This window comes from Anser brachyrhynchus (genome assembly GCF_964034855.1).
Source record: "Anser brachyrhynchus genome assembly, chromosome: 8".
NCBI lineage: Eukaryota > Metazoa > Chordata > Aves > Anseriformes > Anatidae > Anser > Anser brachyrhynchus.
The window spans coordinates 27,673,888-27,700,453 of NC_137702.1; the positions used below are offsets into that span (position 1 = coordinate 27,673,888).

The 26,566-nt window shown below is 40.5% G+C and overlaps 1 protein-coding gene across 12 annotated transcripts in view; it reads right to left on the reverse strand.

Moving 5' to 3' along the window:
* NTNG1 (netrin G1) overlaps positions 1 to 26,566 on the reverse strand; it is a 157,179-nt gene that overhangs the window by 112,741 nt on the left and 17,872 nt on the right. The window lies entirely within an intron of this gene.

Here is a 26,566-nt window from a genome sequence, read left to right on the forward strand (position 1 = left end):
CATTTGAATTGTCAAAAATGTTGACAAAAACCTTTCAAAACTTTATTTTTCAAAATCATTCTGAAAATACACAGAAGGTACTAAACAACTTTTCTAAGATTTTTGTAGTAGTGGAAAAATCAACCTGACTTTTTATTTCAATAGATAACTTCTATTTAAAAAAAAATCTACAAAATATCACTGACCAGTTCAGCTGCAATGGTTTAAGTGAAGAGATTAAATATCTTCAAGGTATCCCTGCTGAAATGTAAAATGCAAGCACAGGCAAGCTAGCCAAGCCATATGAAAGCCTGCCATCTGGGCTGGGACAGGAGAAGAGGAAGGTCAGGAACCCTGGAAAGAAAAAGGATCAATATAAAAGTCTTGAGAGGAATGAATTCAAGTCCTGTGGAGAAATAGAAAACTACCTTAGGTGAACTGTCAGAAGCAGCTGCCTATTCTAAAAATAATAGTGCTTGCTCTTTTGCTCAAGTTTCTTTTTCTTTTTCTCTTCTTTTTTTTCTCCTTTTTTCTTCTAATTTCCTTTTTCTCTCAGCTTTCCCTTGATTGATAAAAGAAAAAAATGGTGTATTTTTTTACACCTCTTCTTGCTATTTCAAAACTGCTGAAATCTTGCAATAGCAAAGGCTAGAAAAATAAAAGATTAAAAACATTGAAGTATATGCAGCAGTCAGGAAACTGACCCAAAACTTCAGGTAACGAGTTCATGCAGATGTCAACTTAAAGTTCAAATGGATCAGCATATCAAGTGAATTTTCTGCAGGGGATTTGGAAAGAAAGGTAAGAAAGAAGGCAATATAACTGGAAGAAAGCTTTCAAGCTTCCTTTGGGCATTTAGTCTACTCTGTGGCTCAGCTTTGCTGGAAGAGATATTCAAATAGCTTAGATTTTCTCTTTTTGCAGCTTTCCTAATTAGAAATGGTTTATTAATTAAGGAAAATTAGTGGAAAATCACACTAACTAGACTAATAGTCTTCCCTCTAAAGAATGGATTGCTTTCTCTAGACTTGTTATCAAATGAGAGCTCCCATACAGATGATGGGCGAGGTGCAAGGCACAGAAGGAAGGAGAGGAAGCACAAAGTTCACCCCCTTCCCATCCACTCCTTCCTGCTCTCCCAGCACTTTCTGAAGCTGAAATTGTGTCCCAATGTCTAGGTAATAGTATGGTTGGGGCCTGGATCACTAGGACCATTAGTGGTTTCTGGAAAATACTAATGTTGTTAGAAAAAATGTCAACACACCTGTACTAATTCTGCTAAAGCCACTGATGCTAGTCTGGATTTAACTCATGCAAATTGGAGCAGAGCGTGGACCTGAACAGCTAGAGAACAGTAATTTTGGTACAAAAAGGAAGCGTCGCGTAAAACTGAGATCTATAAAGTCTCTTCATTGAAATCTTTAGCTCTAAGGAATTTTTCGTTGTATGTTGAATCTAGTTACAACTACAATAGAAAATGAAATATGATGTGTGCTAAAGACCTTAGCTATCAATTAGTAATATGCAAGAATGAAAGATGAATATCTAATGTATAACTGATATGGTCTCCAGTGAGAAAGCCTGGGTATTTTAAGTGTGTGCCTGTGTTTCTGGGGAAGATGTGGAAGGCTGCTTGATGCCCACAGCAGTTGGCACTGAACAGTTGGCAGCTTCTTCGTCTCTCTCTCAGGAGAGTGCCCGTTTTACACCAGGGTTTGGTTTTATCTCTAAATCTAGCGCAGAACCTGCCATGAAGAATGACACTGATGGTCAGGGAAGAGACACTCAGCAAAGGCACTGATGTCAAATGCAATGAGAAGGAAATGTTGCCTGTGCAGTTTCACTGACTGCTCAGAAATACGTTAACGCTCCTGTGGTGTGTGTGCTGGTGGATTCATGGGGGCTTCGGGGCAGCTGCCCCTGTGCTTGTACTACTGCCTCTTCCCATTCTGCTGGTGGGCAGGAGGAGCGGTGTGCCTGCTCATCCCCAGCATGCACGCAAGGGCTGGCAGAGGCACAGCCCCTGCCTCTCTCTGAGCCCTTTGCCCCAGCCCTATTCCACGTGAAGAGGGCACCACATCCCCACTGCCCAGCAATGTGTGCCAGCAGCATGGGGACAAGGGGGCTTCTGCATCAGATGATGTTCCCCCTCTGAAAGGACGCCCTCCTAGGCCTTCCACAAACTTTGCAAGGTCAACCCCTACCCTTCACTTATGCTGAAATGTTTCTGTTGGAAAATCCAAATGGTTAGAAAGAAATCGATTGCAATAAAGGCAAGTTTTGAACTTCAGCATTTTGCCCTGTTATTTTGTGCTCAACATTGCTTTTCTTCTTTGCACAGGCATTAACAATTCATCTTTTGATTGAAATAGCAAACAAAAGGTCTAGGTATTTATCTGAAAAGTACTGAGAACTGAGTTCTAATGCAATTACCTCAAAAAGAAATGTATCAGTGGAAACCATATTAGATTAGAATGAAAGACGCTCACTAATCACACCTAAAGACAGAAAAGATTTTTTTTTTTAAATAAATATGGCTGAACCTACCCTATTAGTTCTATGTTCAAGATATTTTCCCCACAATTCAGAGAAATGTATTTCCTAAAGCTAGGAAAATGTACATTCCCTTGCAAATCACCTCTGTTCAGCTGATCTAGTTACGGTTATATCTAAGGGTGGCTTAATGTTCTCAACGTGGGAATGCGAGTGCGTATCACAGACCTGTCAATATTCCAAAACGTCAGTACGTAAGTATCTTTTAAAATGAGTAGTTCACATAATGTTTAGACACCTAAAATGAAGATCAGTGAAGGTTTTCTATTGGAGAATTTATTTTTGATAAACACTTGATTACAAAAAGCCAAGAGCCAGAGAGATTGCATTCCTTATATGTGTAACAGCAGCTAACGCATGCAGTACAAATATATCTATTATTTACAACCCACCTAAAGCTCTATCAGCACCAGCAGCAAAAGAGACAATCTTATCAGCAGAACTTCTTTGACACCAAGCTGCTTTTCTCACAGATAAATACTCACTGGTTCTGCCAGGCTCTACAATGAAAACTTGAAAAACGTGCAGGGCTGCGTCCCAGCTCTCTGCAAACAATCAAACAAGTAGCCTGCGCTAATCATCAGAGCTGCTGGCACAGTCTTAACCTTTTCAGTAGCAGCTGTGAGAATATTTTTTCAGATCTGAAGAGAAGCACAGTTTTATTTTTCCTCAAAAAGTTCCAGAAACAGTAACATGACCTTTTGTGGAGTAGTATGGAAAATTGGAGAGATAATGGATCCTTTGAAACAATGAATCAATGGGTGAAACTGAAACAGAATTTAAGTGAAAAACTCTCTTACATAATCTGTCACTCTGAAAAAAAAAACGCACTTGTTGCATTAGAGAATAAATTAGTTATCATTCTGTGGTGAGAATGTGACAGTAGCGCGTCCTGGAGTTTGTACTGGGGACACACCGCTTGGGGTATTTTGATCCCCACAATTTACCTAAGAGTCTAATTCTTTGCATACAGAGCAGTGCAGAAAGCAAGGAAGCAAAAGAAGAAATCACCTAACCACCACTGTTCCCCTGGTCTCCTGAAGGAAATAGAAGTAAATTGAATATATTTTAAACGTGAAGTAAGCCAGCACACGCAAAGAGCGGTTTGTTAATTGTATTCCACTAGCACTGTAATAGTGCATAAGTGCTGTTCTTGCCTGTGTGACTTGACGATGGCCATGTGCTTTTCTGCTCATGTTTTGTTCTGTCTGCACCTGTGCAGCAGTGAACAGGAACGAACCTCGGGGCCTGTTACAATGACTGGAGGTGCAAATAAGAGCAAAGGAGCTTTAAAGGGTGAGGAGGAGAGGGCTGGTGCTGAGCATGTGCAGGCCAGGCTGTGGTGCTGTGGGCTTGCTGGAGTCACCGCAGTGCTGCTTCTCTGGTTTTTGGCCAAGTGAGAGAATCTGATGGTCATTAAGAAAACCTGTGCTTGTTCCTCTCTGACCTTGTAGCTCAGTTTGAGACGTTTTGGAAAATATATATATGAGAGATGAGGATTTTAGAGCATGGTTTATGTAATTTAGTGGGAGTTAGCAGAAACACCAAAGGTAACCAGAGGGGCATTGATGCAGCATGCTTTGGACTGCAGGTATTAGTTGTATGATTGCATCAAAACCTTAAGAGTTAGGTTCGTAAAACTTGTACCTATTACAGGTACAGAGAATAAACAACTGTAAAAACATTATTTGACTGATGGGACAGTCTGAGCCTTGACAACAGGGATGTAGCAAGCATGCCTCTCAGGTAAGCATCGACTTCAAAATCATTGCTCTGCTTCCCTCCTGAGCAGCCTGAGCTCAGAAAAAGAAAGCGCCAGAGCCTGCTCTTTACCCAGCAAAGCACCTCCAACCTCACCATTAGGTTTGAGTTGCTGTTATGTTTGGGGCATAAAGGGGCTTCTCCTATCACTCTTTTGGTACTGAGATTATTTGGGAAAGAAGTTCTGTTAAGATGCAGGTGCATCATGTATCAAAGGACTCAGCTACAGCCCTTTGTCCTACACCCCGTGTGACTTATTCTCCTAATCTACAGATGAATGCAATTGAGAGTGTTCTACTTTCTGTTCTGTCCTTCACAACAAGAGAATCCAATTCCCCCTGGGAATTTTGCCTTTCATTTCAGCCCAGATCTGTGTTTTTTCCTCAAATGGATGCAATTTCCATACGGATAATCACTGTTACTATTATTCATGATTTCTGTTTTTCTGCTTGGAAGTCTCAGTTAAGGCTGAAGCCTTATTATGGCAGAAATCACATGGGTCCATTTAGCACTGCAGAGACAGTCATATAGCAGTGATGAGAAATTCGCCAGATGCAGTCATAACTGGGAGACAGGGAAATACGCTGTGGTTTTTTGAAAGCAGTTTGCAATCTAAGAAGAACTAAGAAAAAAAATAAATAAATTTCTAGCCACCCAGTGATGCTGGATTTCAGTAGTGAGACTGAAACCAAGCGACTCAGGAAATTTTAAAGTGATGAAAAGCAAGGTATTACCTGAATCTATTGTCTTGTGAATTGTTACCTTCTCACTGTAAGATTATATTCTACCTTGCGAGGTTTCTGTTAATTGTGTCACAGCCATTCAATCGCTCATAATGAATAAAGCATAGTAATTTGAAAATTCATGTTCATTCGAAAATGCATAAAGCCAAAAAGTATGTTTCTGTTTTTGAAATGCATATTTAATTTGTTCTCTCAATCCCTCTAAGCAATTTCAGTGTGATACTACTGGAATGTCTGGTAGGTGTGTAACAATGTTGACATGGAAAGCTCATGAAGAAGAACCAACACATAAATATGGGGAAAAATATAAGATTTTCTTCAAGATAGTCTTTAGGGATATATTTTTATATATCATTAAAACATTTCTGCAGGTAGAAACTACTTTGGAAAAGGGCTAGTAAGATTTCAGCTCTTTCTACACCATGCCTATTAAATACATCTATATATACATGTATTAAATACAGTGTAGAGGATATGATGATTTTAATTAAGGTGCTGAGCATAGTTAATTAAGTAAAGAATTAATATTATTTGAATACCTCAAGATCAAAAGATACATCTGTTAAAAATTCCTAGAGAGTACACTAATATAAAGTTTTCTTTACAGTCTTATTGCTGTCACCTTCCAGCAAAGCCAGAGTCCTTTGGGAATCAGAAATACTTCATGCTTTTAAAATCCTTTTGAATTCACTATGAAAAGAAATCATAGCACAGCAGCATGCTTAGAAACATCTCAAAACTACTGCTCTTTTTAAAACACTGACAAAATTTGTAATTCATGGTAATAAAACATTCAGTGCACGTTTTTTTGGGTCCCTACGGTGACATTATTAAACAAATAAGTAAAACACCTCACAGTTTTATCTGTGCTTGATTACTTGAGTGAGTTTTAGCCAATTACTGCTGAATATAAAAAACAAAATTACTGCCTGTATAAAATGGAAAGATTAGAGGATTTTTTTTTCTGTTTTCTCCCCCATTCCCCATCTATCCATAGGACAGTACGTTGGATATAGTTCATTTCACTGCTGCCAGAGCAGGTCTGATGGCCAGTTACTCAGATTGCTTCTCTTTCAGGGGTTGTCAGAAATGACACAGGAGAAATGAAAGCAGAAAAAATGCATTACAGTTTGAATCATGGAAATTGCCAGGAGGATTAGGCAGGCACCATAGCTGAAACCATTTTTGCCTTTTTACAAATATAATTATGTTTCGACTTGATACTGTCACTTCAAAACAAACAAAAGAAGCTAACATTTCATTGAAGAAAACAGTAATTTCTTAAAAGAGTAGTTTTAAAGTTTATTTAGATGTTGCTTGTTCAGAAATGGAAGGATTCATAGTGGAGAGATAATGTGCTGAATGGAGCATTGTTCATTAGCAGTAAATAGTGGTAAATACAATACCGCTCTCCCAGCTCTGCCATTTATATAGTCGAGTTGGCTGGTCTGCCAGCTCTTCTGTCCAAAAATGCATTAGCAATTCATCAAAAGAGCAAATGCCATTAGAAATGGGAAGCCCAGGGAATTATTTTGCATTTGATTTCCAGTTCTGATAGCACTATTATTGATTTAAATATTCTCCAGCATTACATGCGCTAGACACAAAAGATCATTGTATTTTTGAACTGCCAATCACAGTAATCCTGAGTTGCCCAAATACTGATGGCTTTAATAAAATTGAATATATAAATCCTTTAGGTCAGATTTCTAGCCTGTTAACTAATAACCAGAAGCTTCATCAACGGAATCTTCTGGACCAAAGTGTAATTTCTGAAGACTGTAAAAATGCAATCCTAAAACAGCTCTATCAGGGGTACGATATACCAAAAAAGCCATGAATTCTTTACTACAAAAATCCATTTTAGTTAAAAGTAGTGACGGTGAGGAAGAAAAGATTTCCGCATGTTGCCTGTTTCAAGTAACTAACAGCACATTAAGGTCAGCATCGAAAGGCCATGCACAACCCGAGATCAAACTCGTCGTGCGACCAAGACAAGGCCTCCCCAGGAGCACAAGCTGCTACTGCCTCCATTAAAAAGCTCCATTCTATTAGGAAAAACAGGACAAGACCAACCAGGTAGAAAAGAAACGTGATCATTTTGTCTTCCAGTGTAAAGTCTTTTTACTGTGGTCCTTAAACATGCAAGTTTGTAGTTTATTTAAAGTGCCAAACCAGCTGGCTGCAGCGTTGGGTGTACAACTGGAAGTTATCAGGGTGCTGGGGCTCCCGTGCCATAAGGACGTCTCCAGAAGACATCCTTGTGTTGCAGAGACCACCTGACATTAACCGTGGTAGATGGTGCCCACAGTGCACAGCCATAGTGTCTTTGGGGAGAGGTGGCTGTGGGGTCAGCAGTTTGGATGCAGAGGAGTTGCTGCCGATGTGAAAGGTCCTAAAAAAGGATTAAGTTGCAAGTGCACAAAATGGGCATCCCAGGCTGCTTCAGGAACCGTGCAGTGCTGCAGAAAACAAGGACTCATTGCTAGCCTTTGGTCCTCCCGAGGAACAAACAAGTAAGTCATCGCCTGAATGGGAAAGAGACTTGGCAGGAGACGGGGTTACAAAACAATTTTGACAGTGGTTAGCAAGATGTCCAGAAGAAAGATGTGGAGTTGTTGCTGCAGCTAGTGAAACACTATATTCTGCCACGGGTGGGACAAACAAGGCTACGGCTTGTGGCAATGTAAGGCTGTATGGATTTAAATCAACACAGCTGCTGAAGGAACCCAGGAAAAGGAAAATAAAAGATCTCACATCTTCATGTGGGTATAGCTGAAAGGGCCAGCTGGATGTTCCCACAAGGCTGAGATAAAATGAGTGCGGATCAGAGCTTGATATAACAAAGCACAAGTTTAATATTTCATGGTTAATCTGTCCAAAACTAATATTTGATACTGAGTAGAACTGATGCTGAAGGAATTTGATCCCTCTTCTTGTAAATACCAAAACAACAAGCAAACAAAAAGCCAGAGAAGGAGCTATGTTCAGATAAATGCACCCATCCAAAACCAACAGACATGAAATGCTGCTAGAGCCAGACACAGTGACACTTTCAGCTCATGAAGGACTTTGACATCTATTCTCCAGGGACTCTGCTGGAGGGATTTAAGTCATGGCCCCTCCCTGGAGGTTTGTGACCCACAGCAGAGCTGGCAGGCTAGACCAACTGCTCGCTTGACTGCAAACTTCATCAGCCCAGGTTAGCTGCGGTTTAAGCTAAACCTGGAGACTGGGCTGGCTGGAGAAGTCTCTTCAGCAGAGGCTGAAGGGAAATGGGCAATAAGCAGTGAGGAGGGGGAGGAAGAGTCGGCGGTAAAAGAAGTGGTATCTCCAATCACGTGGTGAAGGTGTCAAGGTTTTAAAAGACACCTGAAAAACCGGGTTCTGGGAAGCTATAAATCCTCCAGAGATGACAGCCAGCAGAGAGGACAATAGCAATAAATGAGGAACAGACGACCGCCTCTCCTCCCATTACTTCATCAGATCCACTTTCACTTTATTGAAATGTTTGTGCCGCTTCAGCCTTTCCTGGAAGTAACAGAGCCTATCTCACCTTAATAAGCAATGAAAAAGGACGGTGGTCCCAGGAGAAAAGAAGATAGGACACGTACAGAAATGCAAACTACCGGGTGTTTTCCAGTATGTGCTGGTATAGCTCAGCTTTGTCAGATTTAGTCACAGGCGGGTTACAATTCTTTTCTGTTTTCTTTTATTCTCAGTTTGCAAATTACAGTGGAAAAACTTAATCAGAACTAACTTGTTTCTGGCACACTAGCAATTACATACATAACTGCCTACATGCTATATAGAAATTCAGTGACTCTATACCTAGAAAAACAAATGTATGCAGGCTGGAGAAAGAGTGGGCTGAGGACAGGTATGAATAGTATGGCTTAGTTAGCTTGTCTGAATATTAAGCTTCAGAGTATTATTCTAAGATACCTAATTTATTTATGGTTTTGGATTCTTATTTTGTAAAGTATGCTTTTTTTTGTTTTTACAAATTTTAAGTATCTTCTAACTGAGAAAACATCAGAAATCCTACTTCAGATACCCAAGGATGACAATGGATTTGCTATGCTTGATTTACTTCTTGAAGTTTTTTCCCACCTACATCTTTCTCAGGTGCCACCACTTGGCTTCTAGATTCAAGTTTTAAGGAGGCATTGTACTTCTAAAAAGAGATATTCTTCAAATCATATGTAATCTCAACACCAGACTGTTACTTCTAAAAAATGATGTCTGAAAATGCCGTGCACAAATGTATTCCTCCCAACATAAAAGCACAATACTCATTTAATGCTCAATTTCTAAATAACCTGGTGGAAATTGTGAGTAGCATAACGTGCATTTCTTTTTTTTCAACTCTTTTTTTTTTGTTTGTTTTTTTCAGGTCCCCTTGTGTTCTGATTATAGTAGTGCAAGCTTTTCCTTACTACAACTCAGCTTTTGGACACGAGGTGGTAATTGGGTGTGGATGATTGTTCTATTTGACACTCACCACAACTTCACCCAATTAAGGTCAGTGATGGTGATCAGCTGTCAACTAAGCGCTTAAGTGAGCATGTCAAGCTCAGTCTTGGGTTTGCTGAAGAGTGGAATGGTGTGTGGTTATTTCTCAGCAAGGTAAGTTACAAATGACTTGAGTAGAAATAGAAGTTTTGTTATTATTTTTTGGTGCTTCTAGATTTTTCTAGAATTTTACCGATATTACTTCATGCATAGCTGGTATGTTTATTTCTGACCTTGCAGCTACTCGTGAAAATTGGTGTATGTTGGTTTCTGCTGCATGTATTGGAGTATAGGTTCCTTCTGGGAGTGCTCTCGGCAGGTGGTTACGTGGGAGGCCAGAGGAGAAAGTTTGTAGGAGAGATGCTGCTTGTCTCCTGCTGCGTTGCTGCTGGAGCTGGTATCAAAGCTGTGGGTTGGTTCTGAATGCCCCTGGTGCAAATGCTTTGTCTCAGTTACCCAACAGTGTTGGTTGTAAAGATCTCAGTGCTGAAGGCTCATCAGGTTGCATGCTGTGCCCCCTTAGCTCGCCTGGGAAGGCTGCAATGTATTGTGAGACACACAAAGAGCAAGCCTAGCTCATGGGGCAACGTCACTGAAGTATTTACAATCTGCTTCCCACCTCCCCCCCCCACCCCCAATTTAAAAGGTGCTATGCACCATGGAGGAAAAAGAATGTCTAACAACATATGTTTCAAATCTTTTGTTAGTAATTTAATACAAAATCCTTAATTACTTAATCACAAGTTAGCCCACTCCATAAAGGAATGGCAAAAGACTGCAATAGACATCAGATGCCCTAGAAGCACGTGGCTGCCATACTAACTGTTTTCCAAGATGTTACGAGCCCACTTTTTTTCTAGTAATCAATGTAAAATATCGATTGTTTCACTTTCCTGAGAATAACTTTTTCCTAGATAAATTGCAGATGTCCACACTGTATCTTATTTAAAACTGAGTACCTTTCTAACAGTTTTCAGTGACTTCTGAGTATCTTTGCATAAACTTTGAGGTGTTTCAGTGGCTACTAAACTATTTTAAAATTATTTTCTATGCTAAACCCAGATCCCATCAATTCAATAAAAGTACTACAGAAACAGCACAATGTATATTGAGCAGAAACTTGTGGAGAGGGAGGAGACAGAAAATTTAAGATGCAAAATAATAGGATATAAAGTAACACTGGAAATATTGAGATACCGCTCCGTTAATCATTGCTGTACCCTCTCTTAAAATATACTTTTGCTTACTTCACCTGAAATAAGACACAGCAGAAATAGAAAAGACTTAAAATCAGGTGATGGAAATGACTGGATACCTGGACTGACTTCTACAGGAGGAATTAATGAGTTTGGAAGAAATACAACAGCATAGTATGACTTGCACAAAAGCAGTAAATGAAGTGCTCTATTTTTTCTTTTACATAATGAAGTAATACAAATCACTAAAACAAAAGGGTAATATATTTCAAGTCTATTACCTATGGAACTTACTCCTGTGATATTTAACTGAAAGCCTGAGCATTGCAAAAGAGGTGACAAATTTGTAAAATGTTTGGATATGTAATGGAAGAGAGCTCCATTTAGGTCAAAGCAAATTCTAGATTTATGTTGGTTGTTGCAAAAAGCAGAATTTAGTACTGAAAAAGTGTAAAATAGCTCTTTAAAACTTGAAAAGAAAAAAAAAGTAACAACTGTTTCAAAAGCCATTTTCAACTCTCAAAAGGTCAAATTCAGCCCCAGAACAGCAGGTACAAAGTACACATGAGCTGAATTTGGTTCTAGAAGTATATGACTTTATCTTTCATCTCCAAGGTTTTTTACTTCACTTTTTTTTAAAGCTTGGACTGAGTTGTTATTCTCAACACAGTCCCATATGCTTTAATGTGACTATCGTATTTTATTTGTGCATTTTAGTCAAATGCATTAGTCATGTATCAGGGATGACCTTGCAAGGCATAACTTTCAGAGCAGGAGAATATTACAATATTATGAAAGGAAATCTAATTAAAATGATAGCAAGTTAATAAAGACAGAGCATTAAGTAAAAACCAAGAAAAACATACGCTCAGAGAGGGCACTAGCTCAAAATGGCACTGTGCGATGAATGCTGTCATTCTGACGCAAATGTTTTGAATTACTTTTTCTGCAAGTATGTTCATTGCTAAAGGTATTTGCAACTAAACATAGTTAGCGTGTTCCACTTAGATTGCTCTGTAGTTAACAATTTTATAGTGACTTGTTTCATTTAAATATTTAAAAATAAGGGCATGTTAGGAAATACTTAATCAATAGCAATTGAAAAACACAAACCAACCCAAGTAAGAAAGGAAAACTAATTTTTCATTATTTTCTAACTAAGAAAGCATAGCATCCAGTATTCTGGAATATTTATAGTTCTTTTATAGTACTGATGTTGTAGGACTGCAAGAGGCATATAAAACACCAAAATGCAGAAAAGGTATGACTTGCTGTGTAAGTTCACAAGAAAATCTAGGAGCTAGCCTGTTCTCTTGGGTGTGGGATGGAAAACAACTGTCATGTGACAATGACATGATCAGAGGTGCAGAGCAGCTGTGGTTAGCGATAATGCTGAACAGAGCTGGGTGGTGGTGGTGTCCTGAAGAACGCTGGGTTAGCTTGGCTCTTCCACAAGCCCATCATGAGGGGAAATGGCATTGCTGTTTTGCCCTGGGAGCACGCCAGGCTTGCCATATCCCCTCTATGAGCTGATAAAACCAGCCTAGCTCTGCTGAATGCTGCAAAGATGTGCACTGCCATGTCTGAGCACAGGGAGCACCGTGGGTGCTGTGACTCCCTGCTCCTTTCCTAGCCTCAGTGCTGAGTACTTATGATACAGCCGCAGTTATATATGGGCAGTACTTAATGGTATTGGAAGCCAAAAGAGAAGAGCAGAGAGATGTTTTTTGTTTTTTTTACATCCCCTTCCAGTGCGAAGAAACAAAATGTGCCAAATTGTGGCTCCTAGCTTGCACTGCAAACTCAGGGGCTGCCATCATTATAACCCTACGTACAATATTGCCTGAGGATGTGACCATGCCAATTTGTGCTTCCTCAGGAAAAACAGTGATTATTTCAACCTGACTGGAAGACAAGCTTCTGATAAAACAGAAACAAAATGTAAAAAAAAAAAAAAAAAAGAAAAAACAGCAAACAAACCAACAAACCCCCTGTAACACAGCCACCACCGCCATGCATGAACCTGATGAAATGCTGCCCTCACTGAGGAGAGCTGAGCTTTACATGCAGAAGTTGTCATGCCTCAAATAAACAATTTGAGCTATTTAAGCAAGACATGGTTAAACTGAGAATTGTGTTATCCCCTTTTTAGCCTAAATTATGGGTAGACCTTGGCATACAAAGCCTGACTTTGGAAATGTGCCGACTGCACGTCACTGCCTCTTTGCAGTGATGATGTGATTTTGATTAGCGCGCGGCGGTGCGAGGGGAATGCTGATTGCAAAGAGTAATCCCATCACCTGACAACAGTGCTCTGATGAAATCTGTTACCCAGATTAAAGAGGGAAGGGCAATAACTCATCAGAAAATGCAGAACTGTCTGCTTAATTACTTGAAAAATGTCTCAGCCACTACCTTTTATGACACCTGGTGGGTATAAACATGTCCACAGTTTTAATTAATTTTACTGCTTCTTTCATTGCACCTGTATAGCCTGGAGAAATGGAATTCTAATGAAATTACAATCAAGCATTTCTACGGGAGTTTGAAACACTTTGGCAATAACCAGAAAATGAGGCATTTCCATGGGTTTAATTAGGGAAAGAGCGTACGTGGAAAAATACTTCCCTGTAATTATTCCAAATAAAGCCACAGTGCAAACTTCCTTCTCTTAATTCATAAAACAACGCTTTTCACGGTGTCCATTTTAATTTGGAAAGATAACACAGTAGGCTTTTCTCTGGGGCAAAGCGGTGTTATGGTGAAAATCCCACTCTTGGCATTTTCAAAGCAGCAACAGCATAAGCTTACACCTTTGACCTCGCAGTCCTGCAGTGCTCATTTAAAATTGATGAGTGAGACCCTTGAATTTATTCTGCTGAAAAACACGCTTTTTATAATGATGTTTAGGATGCTGAGCAATTAGTGGCATGTTTATAAAATGCTAGCTCTGCAGAAAAACAAAGGGAGCGCAGTTCTTTCTCACCTCCTTTTTTGGGAGGGCAGAGGGAACCAGGCTTGCTTGCATTCCTCAGGGATGCTTGGTAGGAGTTGCTGTTGTGTCAAACGCATCCTGAGTATGTGCCTAAGCTTAAGGAAGAGGAACCTTGTGTGTTCCCTCATCTGCATTGCTCTAGAGAGGAGTCATGCTCAAGCTGGTCTAAAGCAGATAAAACGGAGATAAAATCCCAAATACAAATTTTAGATAGAAATCTAATGTTCTACTCTAATGCTTGCAAGTCATTTGGTGCAGGTAACCCTTCTGCAGCTGTGTTTTCTTTCACTATGTTTGTATTTTAGCCTGTGGAGTTACTGTAGAAAGGAAAGCAAGTGCACTGGGGGGTTGCAAGGGTGTGTGTGTGTGTGTGTGCAATCCATATAGATGAAATGGGGAAAAATAATGGTGGCTCTGGCCTAAAACATGTCCCACCCCATCACAGCAAGTATCTTGGAGGCGGGACTGTAGGCAGACAGAGAAAAAGTGACTGCTGATCTCGTGAGCCCTGAAAGGGGTGACTGGAAACGGTGGCAGGAGGACTGTCCCTTCCCTCTCGGTTTCAGTGCAGGGACACGGTCTGTGTGTGGCCATCGGAGGCCCCCTGAGTGAAGGACACGGTAAATGCAAGTACAGCGAGTGTGTGCGCATCTCCTGTTCTTTCTCCCCACATTACTTTACCTCTAACTGCTCTACAGTACTGCAAATTAATACCATGCAAATCCCTGGCTCAGGTAATGCTGATTAGAATATTTTCCATGGGTCCAAGCTGTAACAATAGAAACTTTCAGAGCTGGCGGGGAATGGTTTGAAGATAGTTACGAAATTTTACTTTACTCTCATTAAATCCCTCATTCTGTGGACAAATACTGCGCAGTAAATGTAGCTCCAGTCCCTCATAAACTCACTGACTGTTAATGTTAGCAAGTTTATATAGGCATTTAGATGGGTCTTATTTTATGCAATCAAGCACATTACACTTGTTTTAATTTTTTGCTTCAAAGACTTAACATCTGGAAGTTACAAAATTAACTCACTAAAAATGCTATCACAAGTATATAAAATAATTTTAAAGATAATTTTTTAACCTGGCCATTCACAAAAATCCAATGTGACAGTTATCAGATGCAATAAAATACTACAGCAAGAATTTGAAAGGTTTTTGTCATAATACTTACGAGCGTTTTGGATTTCATGTTTCTCTCTATTCATATTCCCTGTGCTTACCAATTAGCATCACTGGAAAGCTCTCAAACATTTCTATGCATATAAAATTACTTATTGCAAGCACATTCAATGGCCTGGTCCTGTGATGGGAAGTAAGGAGCTTGCACCAGTGCAGACCGAGACTGCCAAGCAGCTCCAAGATGGGCACCGCTGAAGTGCTGCTGGTGGTAGCTGACTGCACCAGTTTGAACCGAAGCATCAGGGGCTGTGTAATGCACCGCACCATCCCCCATTACTTTTGCCACAATCTGTTTATCTGCTGCTGCGAAGTCAGCAGCCCTTGTGCCAGGTGCTCATCCTGGCTTGTTTATGAATACATGTAAAAATCCCTGCTCTTCTGAAATCCCCATCTGACCTCAGCTGAGTTTTCTACTGATGTGACAGTGAAGAATCTTGCTGGGCTCTGCAGTTGTGCTTTGATACAAACACATGCATTTCCCATCACAGAGGAACAAATACCCCGCCCTGCTGCTCGGACACTCGCTCTGAGGACAGCTAGGGGCAGCCCAGTGCTGCCAGCCAGGTACCAAGGAGCCTGCTGCGCGTCTTACGTGTGAGGAAGGGACTAGTATGTCCCTTGAGAAGTAGGTACCAGAAACCCTCGCGTGTTAATTGCCTTGAACAAAGCCATGGAAAATCTGCCACAATAAGGCAAGCGAAATCACAATGTCTCCATTCAGAAATGCAGCAAAACAATGGACCTGTAAGATACGCCTATTCCTCCAGTATGTCACTTGTCTTGCTGCACGTGGATCTCTGTCACCACCACCCATCGCTATCCGTTTTTTATCAGAACAAACCACTGTTCCTTAACAAGGTGGAAGACAAAGTAGAACTTGACCCTCAGTTTAAAATGCAAGGTAGTGGGGGAGAAGAAAAAGGATTGTTGTAGGGTGGTTGATCAGCAATAAGAGAGGCTGTAATGTCAGGAACTGAAAGCTCTGCAAGTGAAGAAAGAAATTTAAAATTACAGGACACATTCTGCAGAGAGTGTCTTAAAAGCGAGCAGATCTGCTGCACCTTCTGCCTGTCAGGTGGATTAATTTGGAAAGTCACACTTAGGCTAAATATGTTTACACTGTATTTAGTTCCACACAGCAGAGATCTGAGCTAGCTATAAATCTGTTGTTCAGATGCTCCTGAGATAGTTGCAAACTCGATAGCTTGGGTACTAGCAGCAGCCTAGCTTTGGCAGCACAGTGCTCATCATGGGCTAATTGACCTTGCTGAGAGTGCACTGCCTCTACCAGATGATTTATGGTTTCTGTGCTATATCACTATCATATCTTTGTGATATGGTTTTTCCTATCCATCTTCCCAGTTAAACTCTCATTCAGGCTCTCACCATCCCGTGTCTTGATTACAGCAACAACCTTTTCTCTGGCCTTGACAAATGCTGTCTTGCCCTGTTGATGATTATCATCCAGAATACTGCTGCAGAGACCCTTGTATTTATTTATTTTTTAGCTCATTGCTTTGACCATCAGGCACTTCCATTGCACTCCAGCACCAGCTCCCCCTTCTCCATTTCATCAGACACAGGCTGTTTGCCCTCATTTTTAAAGCCCTTCACAGCCTATTCCCACTCCGCTCCTCATCTCCCATTCAGTATCAGGAAACCAACTCCTGTTTTGTATTGCTCCTTGGTGGTAAAAGCCTTCACTTGTTAATTGTTTGATTTTTATTTATTTATTACATAGGCACCCTTGTGCTGTCTCCTTGTGCTGCCTTTCGCCCTTGGGAGGAGTCCTCCATAAATGTTAGTGAAACCAGATCATTAATCTCCATAAGGTTTATCACCTTAAAAGCACCTCTTTTGCAGTGATGTCTAGTAAAAGTGTGATGCTAAATATTAATTGTGCTGTGTTACGACTGTCTATCATGCTGACTAGTGTTGACTCCTTACTTCTTGTGTGTGACAATTTCTCCATACCTGTTGTTTCCTTAAAATTAGAGCTTGCTTTTGGGGAGAAGGGACATGTAGGTGTTTGGACAGAACCTAGCATGATAAGGGCTCATAAACACAAGTGCTCTTAAAGAGTGGGGTTGTACAAATAATTATTGTAGTGGCCAAGTAGAAACTGCTTGCTCAGGAATGAACCAGTTAAACACTGGGGTTTATGGCAAACATGCATCTTTAATGGCCCACTGGCAGATTGTAACCCTCGGTCTGCCTTCCCCTGCAGACTCCTACAATGTTTTAGACTTTGTTACTACCCGTTATTCTCACACTATTTTTATGTTCAGAGAACTCTGATTCCCTTGTGACAGAAAAGGGATGAGAGGCATGGAAAGATTTTTAGACAAAGAGAATCTGAAAAGGGTGGGCTGCTTAGCTGAACAAGGAGACGTGAGGGAAATGATAAGCAACAAAGACACATAGGAAGTACATTAAGTTGTTAAAACAGCACCATCAATGCTTTTTGACTTATTGGAATGCCTGAGTTGTAACAGCAATCTTTTATATTTTTCTGGTGTGGCAAACTTGAGAGCTATTCCTTGAAACCTATCACTGTGACACCGATTTTCAAGAATTCTGTACAAAAGCAGGAACTTTCATGCTCTGAGACATAAAGTGAAGCCTCTACAGATCTTAGTACCACATTTAATTGCTTTGAAGGTACCTACAGAGAACAGTGGGACAGAAAAGAATATGAATAGTGGTTTCCCATTTTCTCCTATTAATTTCCCTCCAAGAGATTCCTTAATCACTCTGTTCATTAGGAGCTTGCATACTGAGGCGTTCGGGAGCAACCAAGTACCATGGGAAGGTCACCACCGCAGCCACGGAGCTGGCATGAGTGCAGGCGTTCACTCAAGTTCATTGCACATTCCTGAAAACCACGGGGGTTCTCATGGACACCTCAAAGGAACTGAAAGGTTGCAGTATAAACCATGGTACTTGAGTCAGAGGTTTCCAAGGTTTAGCGAGTTCCCTTATCGTGGATTTAAACCATTACACAAATACACAAATACACAAAAAGTGTAATGAAAGTTATCGGAAACGACGTGTGCGTTTATCAGAAGTATTCTTCCAGCTTTGCTCTGTGCTTCAGTTCATGATAAAGTGCAGCATGATCAGCTATCGCTGTACATCTTCATTTCTGGCCCTTCTAATTTAGATTAGTTCACACATCTACAGGATTTCTGTCAGCTTTTCCAAATGCACACGAGTCTTTGCCCTGGAGAAGGGACTGATTCCATGCGCTTACGGTTCCTCATGTTTATCACAGCAAAATATCTACGAATGCTTTGGTCTCTTCCAAAGTGCAAGAAGCAACACTGATTTACATGCTATGAACTGAAAATGAACATCAGAAGAGAGTGTTTTAAGCTTCAGATAACGCTAATCTTAGCTGGAAAGCCTGTGGTTTTGATCCTTCTTGGATACCTACTGAACAGCGAGCTATCTGTCTGCACGACCCCCCCCTGCTCTCTTCTCTCTGATAAATCTGAGGTTCGAACGCGCTCTCTTGTACTCAGGGAACATTATGTGGATTTGCAAAACTTTCTGAAAGACTTCCTGTCCATTAGCCATTGGCTGGTTTACAAAAAGGCATAAATATAGCATTTTCCTCTTGTAACAGATGTAATCTCCCTGCAGTGTTGTTCGTAATGTTCGAAGGAAAGCAATATTCGTTTTTTCTTGGAGTTGCTGAAATAGCAGCATCTCTCAGCATAAACTGAAAATGTTTGGAACTTAATTTGATTCAGCTTTCAGATTTCACACATGTGGGATGAACACATGAGGATCAGTTTTCTGTAATTAGAGTGAGGCACATTAGGAGAGCTTTATCCTGTAAGGTCATTTCTGCAGGAAAAAAGTGTTTTCAGTGCTGCCAAGAAGCACCTAAAATATGCTGTTGCATGACCCACTAGACTGGCATTTTTTTCTTTCCATTGGCATTCTTAAAGCTTGTATGAACCACAGATTCATGTTATTAATGATGAATGTATTGTAAAAATTGTTACCCACTATGTGGAACAAATTTGTCTGTTTTGGCTTCCAGTTCATAATCATCACAAATGGAGAGGGAGAAAAGTAGTCCTAAAAAAACATTTCATCCTGTTTAAGATTTGGAACAAGTCTTGGCATAATTCAGAGCATCCTAATTGTTGCTCCAGCTCATGTTGGTTACACAGGCCCCAGCGTACTGGCTGTCCTGACCATCTGGAATGGTTTTTCTTTGGTCCACTCCACATCCTCCTGCTGCTGGCATGGTCTGCCTCCTGAACGTGCTTCTGAAACAGGGGGAGGATCAAAGAGCAGATGGCACTGAGCTGGCTTTGCCAATCCTTTGCCACTGGAGGAAATTTTCTATGCCAGTAAACATCCTCTGCTCCTTCTCTGAGCTTGCTCTTCAGCTACTTTGCATGGCCATCCAAGCCAGGGGCCAGTGGATTTACCTCCAAATTGCCATAGGTGTGGGTGAGGGCACAGAGGGACCCATGACTGACAAAATAGGGTGTTTGTAATGAATGAGGCAGTTACACAGTAAAATCTTTAGGGATACAGGAGAGAGCCCCGAAAGAGGCAGAGGTCTAATATCTATTGAAAAATGAAGATTAAAAATAAATGTTGAACAGCTGCTCCACTCCCTTTGCACTAGACAAGGACATTTTTAAGGGTAAATATTGTTTAGCATAATCCATTGTTCAGAAGCCTTTGGATTATCCCCTGCTCCCATAACATGCTTTGTAATAGCTGCCCTGAGTTGTACCAAAGGACTGTCCGCAGCCTTTTTGCTAAGGAAATCATTAGGAAACCCATTTTATATTTCAAAATCTAAACAAAGTACTTCAACAAATGCAACAGCAGAGCAGGAGCAAGCTACTGGATGAGTGGTGACAAGGTGTTTCATAACTGAGGATCTGCAAACCCTCGCTGACAGCAAGATCAGCGCAGCGGGACCAGTGTTCAAGGAAAGATATTTTAAGTCTGGCAGAAACTTTACTGCTCTTCTACAACCCAAATCATCACGGCATCAGTTTAGACAATTTTTATTTCTGAAGGGCAGCATCTGTCCTACTTGGCACACTTAAAAACTTGAAGTAGGCTTTCTGCTTTGAAAAATACATAACAAATATATAAGCCAAATTGGCAGAACCCTGTATTTTGGAGTTTTTTCAAGTTAATAATAATTTAACATAGCACACCAAAAATGGAATTTATGGTTCAGCCTGATGCAGCCTAGAAAAGCATCTCTCACACACGCAGTTTGGAATAGGAATGCTGAAGATCTTTAAAAGTAGCCATACCACCAGACCCTGTAGTAAAGAACAGCAGTAGCTTCTGCAATGTTGTTGGTGACTGGTTTCAGACTAATGGTAGAGGGATGGGATTCTGAAATTGTAAGGAAATGTGAGGTAACATCGTGATTGTGGGACTACAAAATTTATACTGTAGCTTTGTCTGTTCCCCAAAATAAGAAAACAAAAAGGCTGCACAGACTTTAGAAGACTTTCACCAAATTCTCTGTATTTAGTGGAAGTTCAATACCTGTCCCCCATTCATGTGAAAACCCCGTGTGCGGCTGAACCTGACATTCCCCTGTGCAGAAGTGGATCTTGTTTCATTTGCCCCTTACCTTCTCTACCTGTTTTGTGTTCAAGGTAACTTTATTCTTTTCACGAAGTGCCCGGACATAATCCAGGCATGTTTCACAGAGCTGGGCAGTGTCTGTGCAGTGTGAACAAGTGCCAGCTGCCTTTGTTTGTCCTCAAGTACAACAATTCTCGACTCTGTATGTTCTGGAAAAATCTGGCTAGCTACCCCACAGTGCCAGAAAGTGGACAGACCATAGGACGTGTATGAACGCTGGGGGCTGGAGGAAAGCCAGATCAGCTAATTCCTCATTTATGTCTATGTTTTTAAGCCTCTTCCCAACAATATTTTGACCTGGGTAGAGAGAAAGAGCCATATGGCATCTTCTGCCACTGACAACTGCTGTTAGTACCATCAGTGCATTACCTAGGTGATTCGTTGAGATTCAAGTGTGTCACTAACTTGTGGCAAACTCAATTGTAATTAAGTTGCATATTAGTCAGGGTCATAATATAAACCAGTTTGTTCTTTATGTGCCATTGCATTGTATCTTTTGCCATAAACCTGCTTACACGTGAAGGGACTTGACCAACTGCTTCTCATGGCCATAGCTTTTTCCAGCTTCTAAGCCCGTCCCGAAATGCATCTGTCTACTGTGACATCCTAAGAAGCCAGAGAACTACAGAAAGCAGAGGGAATGCCAGTCATACAGCCACGTTGTAAATAAAATCAAAACAAAGCACCCAATCAAACTCAAGACCTCATCTTGCTATAGTCAGTGTTATGATTCTTGCTTTTTTATTGTTTTTTACATTTATTTCAATTATACTGTAAGTTATTTAGAGCAGGGACCGTGTCTTCCTTTATTTTTGTACAGTATCTAGCCCAGCGAAGCACCAAGCTTAACCGAGGGCATTGACAATCTGAATAATCCCCCATTTATTTCAGTCATTTGCTGTCCTAGGAGGTAAATGACAGCTAAGGGAGTAGTTCTTGATTTCGTAAGCATCTTCAGATGTTGCTTATCATTAAGCATATACCAAATAATGATACCTATTTGTCTTCTAGAATTTCTAACTTCCCCAGAAAGATTGTCTGTGTATGTTTAATAACAGGATAAAAGACAACCCCCCCCCCATCAGAAAACAAACCAACCAACCCAACAATTTACAAACCAAAAAAACCCGCACATACAATGCACTGTGGACAGAAGAGTGGTATCTCCTCCTTTTTATGGTACAGATTTCTGAATCAAATATTAATGCTAAGCATGATGTAAACTAGTTCATAAAGCTTAGAAAAGATGAAAACGTCACTGAAAGTTATCTGGGGCCACTCTATTCCTTAACTTTGTCTTAACGTTTTATTTAAAAGAGGTGATACAGTTCTTAAAAGCTTAGTGCTTAAGAATACCAAATAGTAAAAATCAGATGCTGTCAGATTGTACACAATAATTGCAGCTGCTTTACAGGCGTTTGTTTGAACCATAACCTTAGAAAACCAGAATACGGATCATAATAAAATTACAAATAGTGACCAAGTAAAGAATTATGCCTTTCATAAAAATACTTATAAAATTGTGATGATAAACTAGCACATTTTCACTATGCAGTGAATAACTACAGTTCCTTACCAAAGGAACAAAAGCATGTCAGTTCTGTAGGTATTTAAGGTAAGTGTGGGACAATACGGGGCAGCAGAAAATGGAGACTTAATCTCAAATGAATGCTATTAATATCATAAAAAAATTTAGCAACTCTGAGAATTCTCTATATCCTCTGCCTGGAAATGGAGACGACCAAAATGAGATGCAAATCAGTGCCTTTATCTAATGAATAATGCAAATGAGTGTTCGTCTTATGGCACGGCAGTCTGCAGGAATCCTCTCTGCCTCACCTCACATTTCTTGTGGATTTAAGCACCATGTGTCAGAAGAAATTAGAGAAAGGAATTGCCAAGAAATGACAAAGCCTCGGAGCCCCCATTCAGTGCAGACAGCAAGGTACATTAAGATGCATGGTACAGAGAAGGAAAGAGTTGACATCTCATTAAAATGAAAATATTGCTATTTTTCCTTCACCTAGTTAATGGAGTTGTACGACATTGTAATCTGCAATTATTTGTGTGACTATTAGTTAGAAACATCTTCCAAAATGATAGCAAGGCAGGATCTCTGAAAACTTTATGGAATCTTTTCTTTTTTGCCTTTTTCTTAAAAAATCACTGCTGCTATTATTTTATCTCTCTAAGTTAACTGCATCAGCATTTTTCTAACAGCATCACAGAGCACAGTGCATCTTATCCATTAGTCACAAGCCTCCCTGTAACTTTCCCTTAGCACCTAATATTACCTTCCAAAAATATTCTGCAGCAAACAAACCTGAAGGCATGCAAGCCGTGAAAATTAACTCTTTTTTTCCAATTGTTATTTTGCCTGAATGAACTCCTGATTCACAATTCAGGACAGACTCCATCTGTTCCATTAAAACGCCGTAGCAGGCAGACCTCAGCCGCTGTCACGTCCCTCCTCTTTGTCATTGCATCAGATCCCAAAAGTGGGGACTTGTGGAACTTAACGCTTTCCTGGCAGGAACTCTCTTAAAATACACAGCAGGTAGCCTAACAAAGCCATTTGCTCCCTGGGCAGCTTCCCAGTTATCAGACACAGGGTGGTGAAGGAGCAGCCCAGCTGCAGAAGGGAACTCCCAAGGATTTGCGATGCAGAGAGAGGCTGCCCTTGTCATTTAGACATGTATTTAGTGCAGAGCATGTGAATTTGCACGCTGTGGTTTGGCAGTAAGGGACCGGACTGAGAGCTGAGCCCCTCTGGCTGTGACCGTGGCCATCTGAGAGCAGGCAGGAGCATGCTGTACGCCTGCCTTGTGCCCTTCTGCACTGTCCCCTGCACCTAACCCTGGCATGCAGTGTCACAGTGAAAATGTGGAAAGTCATTTCAATCACTGCGTGTTCCCCAGAAAGCAATGATTGAAAAATCACTTTTTCTGGCGTCAAAAGAGAAGATCATCACAAAGTCCTGAACCTTAAACCTGAGAACTTAACACAACTGTAAAGCTCAGCTTTGGGGTGCCAGTCATACATGATACAATCTCAGGGCCGTGTTCCTGCTGTTCACCGAGCTATTTTGTGACCCAGCTGGCAACAAATCAGTGGTCTGATTCAGTAACCCACCAAACAGATAGATCTATGTATGAAGCAAAAATGAGATGAGAGATGTTTTACTATATGTCCTTTCAGGAAATGTGAAGAAGAAACCTTTTTATCACAAGCTGACAAAGACATCATTGCTATTTATAGTTGTTCTTCAGTTCATCAGTTGGAGGCACGCTGAAGGAGATGCTAAAGCGCCAGCAGCATTGCTACTAAATTAAGAGCTTGCAGTTTCTTTTTTATTGTTGAAAGCAAAGCCGTTTCTCTGTTGGACAGCCTGTTGCAAACTTCATAATAGTAGGAAAAAAGATTTTTTTTTTGGATGGATTTTCTCTCAGTTCAATCCTAGTGAATCAAGGGGGAATTGCCTGGGATGCAAGTCTTTGAAGAATTTAGTGTGAACTCCATAAAAATGTGACTCAGAATCAATATAGCATTTTCACTCTTAAATTAGAGGGACATGGATAGGCTCGCTGGTCCTGTTCCTGTTAGCAGTTATCATGCCAGGAATACACAGAGTATAGGATCCCGGTAGCAAGGGCAATGAAAACTTTTTGGGGGAAGATGGGGGAACAAAAACCCCAACCTGGTGTTAAAGCAAACTAAGCAGTTGATTTGAAGCAGGGAGACAATTAAAGCACAGCATTTCTGCAAGAGTAATAAAAATGTCACTGCAAATGACTGATTGTTACAAGTCCTTGGCTTCTTCCTAACACTCCAGTAGAATATGGTGTTAAATCAATTCCAAGAGATTATTAGTGGTATATGTTACTTTCACAAACTCAGGGAATTGAGTATCATTTCATAAATCAACTGCAGGTTAAGATTAGATTTTTTTCCACGTTAGTTCTGTGACCTTTACATATCCTATTAACAAAAAGAAAAATTAAAAGAAAAGTTGGAAGCTGATTTAAACCAAGAGAAGATAAAAACATTCTGCTAAAAAAAATAATCAAATATTGCTCAATACCTGTGACATTCACTGACTGCAGAATAAGATGTTGCCACATCTACTCGCCACAGCTATTGCGGGCAAGGTCTCTTATTCTTCATTAGCTTAAGGCTCTGTAATTTACTTGAAAAGTGTTTTCCCGTATTTTGTTACATCTTTACTTTCTAAATCACTTTTCTGTGTAAAGCATTAAGAAACTTAGACTAGAACACTATAGATGATTAAGAACAACAGGAACTGAACCCAACTACCTGGCATGTGCAGATCTATGAAGTGTAAGGCCTAAGTAGACATGAGTATTATCAGACAGAAATACTGTAGACTTGATTAAATTTCTCTGCTTTATGTGTTTATGGGCCAGATAATGTTTTCTAACAAAGACAATACTGTTGCATTCTTCTCTCCAAGTGCACAGGTTGCTCAGGGGCTATAATATCTCCTGGGATGCACTCTGTGTGTTCCCTATATTCCTCCGAGCATCCCATCTGCCAGAGGCCAGCGTTACCTCGCAGACAGCAATTACCAGCTCCAGTTCTGGTGCTGGAGAACGGTACTGCCCTGTTCTCCAGCAGCAGTCCTTTGCTGTACAATGTACTTGCACCTTTCCCAGCAAAATGCTGTGGATCTGATCACCAGTTCAGAGGGACATTTTGTGAATTCCAAAGATGCTTCCAACTTATGACTTATTCTCTGTAAACATATAAATATATTCTGCATTTCCTGCAAGGTTTTATAGGGCTCATAATCACAAGCAAGCCACTTACTAATCCAGAGTAAAGCCAGTGACAGCAAAGTATTGCTTAGCATTGCCCTTGTACTCCTGAAGTTCTACTTTCTAATGACTTGGACCTTGGGGAGGCTGAGAGCAGAAAAAAACAACTACGACTGGTTATGTGACACCTCGTGTAACGTGGTGCCATTTTTTTTAAATTGCTATATGTCTCTAATTCTTTTTTTTTTGTACGTGTGTGAAAAAACATCAGTTTTCCTTATTCAGCTCCTGTAATTTTTCTTTTGGGGGTATTGGAAGGAACTGGTCTGACAGGAGGAAGATACTGACAATGGCATTAGCATAGGCACAATCACCTTGAGGATGGGAACTGACGAGAAAAAAAAACTGAGGCAAAGGTTAAATTCAGTGGGGCCCTGCTGTTGCTGATTTTTGTTTCTGATCTTATACACAATTTTATCATTCCAAACCCATTGCTTACCAGCACTAGGCATTTGACAAGATACAATCAGCGAAATGACATTTACTCCAAATTCTTAGTCACATTATTATTGATCAGAAGATTTGAACACCACCTGTGTTCAAAGCAGGCTGTGCCTGCTTTTTCTGTACTCCTGCAATGTATGTAGTCTTGGAGGCTGTGCCTAGGATGAGCAGCACTGTGAGGGAGTCTTCATAAAACAATCCACATTTCAGCACATGCTTCCCCTCTATCCTACTGCTGAACTCATTAACCTTAAGACTTCAAAAAATACTTCAAAAGACATGTCACCTGTACTCATTTAAAGCCCACAACTGAAGTCTGCACGGATCTTTACCGTTGTAAGAGGCTGTATTGCCTAACAAGGGCAGCAGAAGCCAAAGTAAAAACAAATCCATCAGCTCTGGCTTGGTTTTAAGCTCTAGAGCCCATGATGTGTAAAGATACAAGGATCCAGGCACACTAGCATGACGAAGGGAGACGATTGTGTTCTTTGTAGTAACTCCCCATTTCTCTCCTCAGTCTAACTTTTCTCCATTGTTTTCAAAAGCTTCCATTTCAGCAAGTACAGAGAGATGGGCTGGCCCCCAGGGAAGGGAAACAAACGTGAAGATGGCTTAAAAAAATAAAATTCCTGAGATTTTCAGACATCAATCGTTTACCCACTGCTTAACGTTTAAAAAAGTCATGTTATTGCTTTAAAAAGTTGCTTTTTGTTTTT